Source organism: Egretta garzetta, unplaced genomic scaffold (assembly GCF_000687185.1).
Source record: "Egretta garzetta isolate BGI_Z169 unplaced genomic scaffold, ASM68718v1 scaffold87, whole genome shotgun sequence".
In the NCBI taxonomy this organism is placed as follows: domain Eukaryota; kingdom Metazoa; phylum Chordata; class Aves; order Pelecaniformes; family Ardeidae; genus Egretta; species Egretta garzetta.
In genome coordinates, this window is record NW_009260286.1 from 1,411,389 (window position 1) to 1,421,262 (window position 9,874).

Below are 9,874 nucleotides of genomic sequence, written 5' to 3' on the forward strand. Positions count from 1 at the left end.
ACTCTAGCAGTTCTCACTATCGAATTTTCTGTGATATTCAGCCTAATTTTCCCTTTGTTTAATATCTTGCTGTTGCTCCTACTTATATCTGTATTCACAAACCTTTATTTATTTATTTACTTATTTTAATTTTTTTTTCCCCTGAACTTGCAGAATAACGGCTTTGGTATTATTTGTCTTACAAGACTTTTGGGATTCAGAGTGCCTGTGAGGTTGCCTGCAAAGCAAGCATCATGGTGCCTAAGGAGGAGGTGATTGACTCCGGCTACCTGGATGAGTTAGGTCCCTGGCACCCATCTGCACCTGAGGTAGGTATTAGTCTTTGAAAGGCCATGCTGAAGACTATGGGGGATGAGTTATTCCTTACAGCTAACCAAAAGCAGAAACTAGCCTGTTAGCAATGTCTGAGCTTATCCACCCCCTGTCTTGTCCTTGTTCAAAACACAGACGACAAAGCTGTCATCTGCTGCTTGTAATTTAGAGGTCAGGCAGCCCACACAGAAAACGGGATTAAAATGGTGCCACAAGGCCTTGATGCAGTCCAAATTATTTGCCTTTTTTGGATTATTTTGCCCATATAGAGCATCACTCCCTGTTGTGGGCTGTTCCTCTTTTGGGCCACAGGTTACGGAAGTGGCTCAGACACGTGCAAAAAGCTGATGTCCAATGTGTTGGACTTCAAAAAGGCAATGGTGTTAGCCAGGACAGCTGGACTGGGACCTTCCTGGAAGTCAAAGGCATGAGGCACTTTCTGTGGCTGTATATCTGCACCTGACCTTTCTGTAAGGGGCTCACAGTGGTGGGTCAGAGAGATGCAGGAAAATGTTTCCATGATAAACTTTTACAACTGGTCTTTAGGATTGTAGTGTGATTTAGATTGGAAGGGACAAGTGTAAATCCCATGGTCTCACCTACGTGTTCAAAGCAGGACCAGCTTAGATCAGGTTTCTCAGGGCTATGTCCAGCTGAGTTTTTACTGTCTACAAAGATGAAGATTTTTCAGCTTCCCTGGGAGACCTGTTCCAGTGTTTGACTCTACCGTAGTGAAAAAATTAATGTATAATCAGAATTTCCCTTGCTGCAACTTGTGCCTTTGCATATCTTTGTACTTCAAACGATGTTTGTCTGTTTATCCAGGTCTCATAAAAATAAAGCCCTTTTATGGTATCACTTAAGGGGAGTTTTATGTTTACTGTATTGCTTTCTAAAAGAAAGTGTTGTCTTAGGTTGTTGGTAATACTGTTGTCACCTGTTATGTGAGTGGAAATTTGAGAGCCCTGGAACTGAAGTTCTGAAGTCCTGCTGTACCCTTATCATCCTGTTTCCCCTCTGTAGAAAGTGTCAGTGTGCTCACCAAAGTGCTGACCTGGCATACCCACGTACACCCTCCCACCCTCAACTTTGATTGTGTTATTATAGAAATGCTTCAGGCATTGGGGCTTCTCCACTTGTATATTGCAGGTAGCAGTGGTGGTCTTGTTTGTCACACACCAAGGACACAGGGAAGTATAAGGAGGAAAAAATCAGCAGGGAGAAGGTGAACCTCTGTGTGCAGCTTGCCGACAGCACGGTGATCCTTGCCATTGTCCACAGCTCCTTGAAGGCCCATCAATCTGAGAACAAGGTGCCCTCCTTTCATTGACCTTTCTCGTGTATCTTGTGCCCTGTGCATACTGTGTATGCCTGGGTTGCTTCAAAGAGCTGTTAGACTGTGGCTCTCCTTCTGCTGCCTTATAGCATTAAGTTCATTACAAGTCTGAATGGCAATTCCTGGTTCCGGAAGCTAGTTACCTTTCTTATTGGCAAAAGTGACACACATTCGTAATCGAAAAGCACGAAGGGTTTGAATATTGTCCTGTATCTCTGCTACCGCAGTATGATTCATAAATAATGATAACAATAATAGGGTCTGGGCTGGAGGACTGAAGGTGAGTGGGAGTCTTCTGGAAAGAGCTCTAATAAGAAGGATAAAAATGACATGTTGTGGTGTTGTATGATGTTATAATTGTCTGGTGCAATTACGTTTTGTTTACCTTATGGCAATGGTATTTATATTCACAGGTACACTTTGAGAATCATGTGTTAGATGTACTGAAGAAGAGATCCTAACTACACTGATGTATTTCCCTTGGACCTCTGTGGGCTTGGGAAGGATAGGATTACATCCAAATGACTCTTGATGGGTTATGTGGCCTTGATTTGTAAAAGGGGCTGCTCTTTGATTTTCTGAGTATAATCACAAAATTTCACTGTTTTCTTTCTCTGTTATTGATGGCTGAAGGGCTTTCATAGCAGTGAATATCATCTCAGGAGAACTGTGATCTCTACCTTTCTAAATTGTGGTGACGTGTTGTCATTGTCATTTGTACTAACGGCTGATATGGGTGGCAAGGAATCACTGCATGAATAAGAAAGGAAATGCATCTTCATTTTATTAATGAAAGCAGAAAAGAAGTTATTCTGTCTCCAGAATTGTAGCTCTGGAGACTGAGGAGCTTCAGGGCTGTTTAACTCAAGTGGTGGAAATTAAGGCTACCTTAAGTGTCCTAACAAAAGTATTCCCTAGAGGAAGGCTGATGTTAGTCTGTTAGTCATCAGACTCAATTAATACTAGTATAATGTGGACAATTATCCCTAGCACTCAGGGCTGTATTTGGTCTGGAAAGCCTGAGTCCAGATTCGGAGGAAGTTAAGAATTGAGGTGTGAATGTGAATTTTTATTACATGTTCTCTACAGTTTGAGAAGAATGGGTTTTGTGGATGAGACAGAACAAGTTTTTTGTCTGGGATTTTCAAAGATTTTCAAAAAGTTCTCTGTTTTCTTGCCAGCAGCATCTGAGCACCAATGACTCAAGTATTCCTGTTTTAGTCCGTAAGCGATGCAATGGGCAAGTTACACAACTGCTGGGAGGCAATACAGGTCCTGAGCAGTGAGCAGAGTAATAAGGATTTAAAGGTGATACCTAGCTCTTGCCATCTATCTTAAACTTTACCACTACTTCAGTCCAAAGACTTCCCAGACGTTGGGGAGGCTGAGTGTCTTGACACCTGAACTCCTTTCCCTGCTAGGCACTGAACCGAAATCCTGCTGGCCAACCCAGCGATTGGAGCTACCTACGAGGCAGTGACCAGGGCGCTCCGGGTTTTTGTTGCAACATCCTTCTGCAAGGTGAGAGGAAAGGCTGTTCGACTTATAAAAGCTGCATCCCCTTCGGTAGGTGAGCTCAGTAAATGTGATAAGATAAATAAAAATAAATAAATGTATGGCGAGTCAGAACCTTGCCACTGCTGGCCAAGCCCTCCTGCAGAGCTGCAGGAGCCCTTCTCCTGCTGATTTGCCTTGTTTGTACTCAGATCACTTCGCCCCGTAATGTGGTACAAAGTCGTCTGCGTGCTTGGGGTTACAGAAGGGCTGGTCTGGCTTGGAGCTGGCTGAACGCAAGCGTGAGACCGGGCTGAAGTCAGACTTCTCCTCGGTTACAACTTGGGAAGTGCTCGTGCTGATCCTGGGTTGACACAAATTTCATGATCCCCTTTGCACCTCTTCCCTTCTGATCCCTGGTGAGCTGAGCGAGTGGTTCCCAGCTTCAGAGTGAGAAAAAAATAGCAATATGTTTTCAAGAGCTCTTAGAGAGTTTTATTTTTTACATTCCTTGCAAGCTACTGCTGTGCTTATTTGCCTATCAATTCATTTTCTCTTTGCTGGTACATTTACTCTATATTTAGCACATTTTAAAAGAGGACAACTAGGTTGTACAGACACAGAATCACACAGTAGGGCCTTACTTACTATACTGTAATAACTGTGTTCATAAATCTAACCTTTCTCTGGCAAGCTCATATACCTGTCTTTTCTTTCTCTCCTTTGATTCCTGTCCTTGCCTCTCTCTCTGCTGATAGCAGGCAGTAGGAGCTGCAGTTGTTTGGTACCTCTGAGTATTATGGTCCATTTACTTAAACATGGATGCTGATACTAAACTTAAGGCATCCAAGTTTGACTCTTTTGTCTTACTTACATTTTTGTGGTGGTCTGTTATTTATACATTTACAGTGAAAGACATTTCTAGGATATTAAGATTTATACCAGGCAGGAAAGCAGAGAGAGGATGTTTATCTCAAATGCAGTTTCCTCAGTTATCTGGGTTTTGAAGGCTTTTTTAAATGCTAAAATGCATTTAGACTGGCAGGTGATGGTGTATTGAAAGCCTCTGCTAGAAAATATTCAATAGGATATTTTTAAGGACATAAACTTACATCAAACGTTTATAACTTACAATACTGCAATTTTATAGTAACTATAATATAATATAGGTACTATAATTAATAATTACATGTTACCATATAATTATATGTAATTTATTAAAATATTTATTAGGCATCTTAAAAAAAACCCCACTGATTCCCTGAAATAATGTAAAATTAAAAACTATGAAAAGCAAACATTTTTCTTGAACTCAAACTTCTTGAAGTTATAGCAAATGGTGAGGTAGAGGGAACTCCAGATGGGCCAGACCGAATGACATTAAAGCTAGGATTTCCTAGTACAGTGCTCTCGTTGGTCTTGAACATCAACTGAACTTGGGTGTGAGCCCTATAGTTAGGCTGTAAATCTGCTCAAAAAATTTCTATCACTTGTGTCGTATTCTTAGTAAAAAGCTTGAACATGGAGGGGCACAGTTATTCATGATGAATGTTGAGTATAGACTCCTTTCTCAAGAAGTTTGGGAAAACTCTATGGGACATGAAACAACCATGGCTCTGCTTTCTGCTTGTGTAGCTTCATCTTGGTTATCCCATTCCTAAATTGAAAAGGGAAAAACCAGGGTATGTTAGGGTGACAATGTGGGGAGGAGCTAGTGAAGGAGCTGGAAACTGCTCTGTACAGTCCTCTGAGAAAGCAGAAGCACGCGTGCCTTGGCCATACAGTGCACAACCTGTAGCTGGTTTTTGGTAACTACTCGATGTTAGATGCAGCTATTCCTGAGACTCAAGAAGGATAAGGTACCTAAGTCCATTAAATTAATCTGAAAATACCAGTCTTAAAGATTGCACACTGTTTCACTATAAACATCACTGTAGAGAGGTATTTCTCTTAAATCCAAGTTTTTGCTGGAATTAAGAATGTTGTCAAGCAGTGACTGATTTTTGTATGCTGCAGGGAGGCAAATCCATGCTCTTTTGATAATACTCCATGTAGATAAACGTGCTCACAGCCATGTGAATGTTGTGATCGTTTTATTAACCAGGCAATAAATACACAAAAAAAGGGTTGGAGAACTGAGGTTGTAGTTTTGTCCAACCAACTTTTAAGATAATCTGCTTCATAGGGATATATGTGAAAAAGTAGGCATAACTTTCAATACCTTTTAGTTCCATCACATGTTACTTCCCTTCGGTGGTCTCACCACACTTAGGGAGAGAGATGGGTATATCAGAAAATTGTCTACACATAATTTGTCATATTTGGGCACCAGTGACAACAGCCTCTCTGGTTTGGAAGAGCCCAGGGTTAGTGTGGTGAGGAAAAGAAATAACTTCTTACCCTGAGGGCTTAGTTCTTCCAATGCAACGCAGAGGGCAGCTGGAAGCTTGTGTGGGGAAACTAAACTGCTGAAGCATTGCGTGTTTAACGTGGCATGAGCATACAAATGAGACGACTTACTGTTCACCACTGCCAACCCTTTAAAATAAGCTTGAAGGAAATCCTGATGGGATTATTGCAAAAAGTCCGCCTGAAGAAAGTGGAGAGGTTTCAGAAACAAAATCTACTATCTGTCATCCAATCATTACCAAAGTAGAAGGACTGGCAGAAAAATTGTTGGCCTAAACTGGAGACGTCAAAAAATAGGTAAGAAAAATATACTGGGGAAATATTCCCTGGGAAGACTCCTGTGCTGGCAGGGGGAGGGATTGGATGGTTTAGCTGGACTTTTTAATCTCTCATTTTTAGGAGTCTATTATGTTATTTTGCCGAGTGAAGAGTGGTTAAAATGATTAATGGACCATGGGGCTTGATGTACGAGCAGACGGCCAAACAAGCGGGTCGGAGCAACATGCTCAGTGCGAGGGATGCCCGAGAGCTGCTGGGGTGGCAGGCAGGGGTGTTGTACCCTGCAATGTGAGGAGGTGTAATTAGCAGAAACTAAATGACAATTAGCCTTAGAAAATCTTTTAACATTGCATTTTATTGTGCCCTCCTGTGACCTCTGCCGGCAGCGATGACGTCCCCTCCCAGTCCCATCCCTCCCCAGCACCATGCCAGTGCCTTCGGCTCTCTCTGGGCTGTTCAGCTGTGGCACCAGCACCCACGGCCCCCTCCCTCCCTCCCGATCTGCACTGTCCCTCGCCGTGGTTCAGGGTACGTGCTCTGCTACTGGGTCTGGCTCTGCAGCCCCCGCCTTGCCAGATCGCTATCACGGCCCATCTCCTGGTAACCCCCAGAAAGGCTGGGAGGTGTGCTGTATCACGCACCGTGTTTGCATAAAAAGGAATCTTAGGCTAAAGGGGAAAAAATCCCATTGCAAATGAATAGAATAAGCTGGGTTAGATGGAGAAGGCTTCAGTTTATGAAGGGGTGCATAGCGCTACTTTCAGAAAGGTCTCTGCAGGTATGAAGGCTCTGCTGACACCACCCCTGGAGAAACCAGCTGGGGTAGAAGGACTCCTCCTTCACAGCCATCCCCTCCTATTGACCGTGCCAGACCAGATGCCAGTTCACCTGCAGACTTGGAGCAGAAAATTGAGAGCAGCAGATGTTGCAGCCTGCTGAAAGCTTGCTGGTAGCTGAGCGTTTGAACTCCTAGAGAAGAACTCTTGTGGAGAAGGCCGCTAGCTCACCGCAGGGTTGCAGCACACCATACTTTTGGATGATTTCAGCATTTTAGAGTGAAACCTCATAATGGAGGAAAAAAACCCATGTGTTAGGATCTTCCCAGCCCTCCATGCAACCACTCAATGGAAGTTTGTTCTGCTACTCCACTGCCTGGCTGGAGTCTTGTGCTGCAGTGTTGTTGGCAGTGTCCTTGTCTTGCAGTGTTTTGGAAAAGTGGTGGGAGTTTTTACCTGTATGGTTAGATTTGAGCCCCTCTGCTCCATAAGGAGAAGAGAGAGGAAATGCTATTGTGTGAACATCTGCTGTGGGAGGGAGAAAAAAAAAAAATCTTTTTTTTAATCTAGTGAAAAGAGGGAAAGAAATATTATCTGTCTTTTTTTATTCATGTTTCCATCATGGCACAATCATGTCCCATAAACCCTTAGATATGAAATAAAGCCTATGTAGCTTACTCTTGCTTTAAGCCCATGTTCTGTCCAAATAAATCTTACAGAACACAAAACCACAAAAGCTGCTCCACTGTGTCAGGCCGGAGGCTCAGCCACCCCAGTGCTGCCCTAATGATGCCCCGTTACAGCTTCTTATGGAAAGGTTTCTTATCTGCACAATGGATTTCTACAACGGCGTAACGCCGTTTTCCATTTTACCCGCTGCCTTATGCTGCTAATTTTTAATGGTCTGTTTACCATTTTGACCACTGCTGAACATTGAGCTGAAGTTTTCAGAACACTGTTCAGTGTGAGTCACTGCTAGCGATGCGGAGCTGTTCCTTGCCGTGTTCATCGCTCAGCATTTGTTAACTCTTAATTTTGTCTGTGCTCCCCGTTGTTGGCTTTTGGTTAATTGCAGGTTCTGTGAAACGGGCACCAGGCAGGGTGCTGGACCTGCCTGTGATGTTGCATGATGGCAACTAAATTATTTGGTTTTTTTTTTTCTCTGTTTGCTGATGAGAGTAATTAACTTCATACAAAACATGATAAAATAATATATTAATGTCATTGCAAACCTGTTCTATTCTACTTTCTATAAAGCTGTGATATTCATCTCCTAGGTGAATGAATACATTTTTATTTTGCATGGCAAAGGATGTGGCAGAGATTGCCAGTGTCATGTAATATTAATGTAAATAGGGTCAGCTGTACATAGCTTGTCTGATGCTCCTGCTTTTATTTTCTATCTTTTTTATTTTACCTCCTTAGACCTTGTAGTTACCCAGTGATTTTTTATTAAATTATTTATTGTAGATGGATGATTGATGTTGTTTCACTTTGGTTCTTTGCAGCTTCCCGATTCTTTAGTTGTCAGAATGACAAGCACTCAGTGATTAATTAAAGCCTTTATTTTGCTCTGTTATTGTTCATCTTCAGTCAAATCTGAATCCTTATGTATCCCAGAAAATAATAAATATTCCCCAAATGCAGGTTTCTAAAATTTAGATCAAGGAATATCTTCATTTATTTTTAATTATTTTTATTTTTATTGTATTTAAATTCAGCAAATTCAGTAAAAGCAACCTGCGAGTATGGCCTGATGCTGGATGGTCACCAATGTAAAATTCTTCACAGAGCTCTCTTTCTTCTAAGGAAAGAGAGAATAATTAAGAGCGGCTCCTTGTCAGGGCTGTCAAAACCCTCTCTCTTACTGTCATTAATTTCAGTGGGGTTTTGGTGTTGTGGACATATAGCACGAATTCCACTCAGCTACCTTTAAGTGTTTGGTGTTGATATGTACATCTGAATTAGTTACCTTAATGTCTCTTTATAGTTGGTAGAAAGAAATAAGCACTCTCAACAGTGCAATTCGTCTCATATTAAAGCGGACACCTGAAATAGGGCTGCGGAACTGCCTCCCATTCCCTTTCACTGATAAGAAAGGGACAAGCCTAGACATTTGGTGAGATAATTCACACTCAGATACACTGGGACTTGGGCTGAGACAACTGATTTATTTTGTGTAGCTGGACACAGAGAAAGCAACAGTTCCTGTGCTGGGCCTGGGGCAGGCTGCCGTCTCATTCCGGGTTTCTTGTGACATCTTGTTTCTTAGTCAGGAGAACTCATTCTAAAAAATGTTGTTGAGCATCCCCTTTCATATACCTTTATATGCAAAAGCTTAGTTGCAGTGACAGCAGCTGTGGGTGACAGAATGCATTCGTTTGAATGAATTCATGCCATTCGATGTGCATAAATACGTTAATCCAAGATGGCTCAGCCTTTGCAGGGTTGGATGGACCTTTGTGCAATTTTTGTGGGTGTTGCAAGGAAGCTATTGCAATGGCAAAGCGACCACAGGCTGTGGGCGTTCTCCACTGGGGTAGGTGATGGGGAGGCACTGGGCTACCTGACCAGCATGCCAATCAGCCCTTACCCCTGGAACAGCCGTTCCTAATTCCTCTCGGGAAGAGCTGATGGGTTGGCTGGAAGTGTTTTAAAGTATGTTTGGCTTTCTGGAATTGCTTTCACAGACCAATTTCTTTTTCATGGGGTCTCATGTGAGAATAAACTCATTAGATTTGTGATATAATTCCCCGAATGGCTGACTCGCGAATTCTTCTAATGTTTCAAATTGTCATGTATATAGCACATCAAATCTTGCTGGTAAACTGGATTTGGCTTTCTTTTCAGTCTTTTTTTTCTAGGATTTTTATCTAGTTTATTCTGGTGCTTCTAATTTCTTGCTTCCTCTGTTTAATGTTCCTGAAGATGTGATTGACTGCACCTGAAGTTACAGCTACTTGGCCCATTAGAAAAAGAAATGAATTGGCTCAAGTAAATTACGAAAGTAAAATTCATATGATAATACTTTTGCTGATTGGTTATAGTCTTCCATTATGGAAAACTCAATAAAATCTTAATTAGAAAAAAAACAGATAAGCAAAAAGCAAGTAAAACCATTTTTTAGAACATCCTGAAGTTCCCAATTCTTTATCAGTTCCTTTGATGGTACTGAATAGATACTTACTCAGCTTCGGAACTTTACAAATGACAGTCCTGAGCTACTGATTCTGCTGAAAGGATGAGGATCAGATGTGGAAAATCCAAT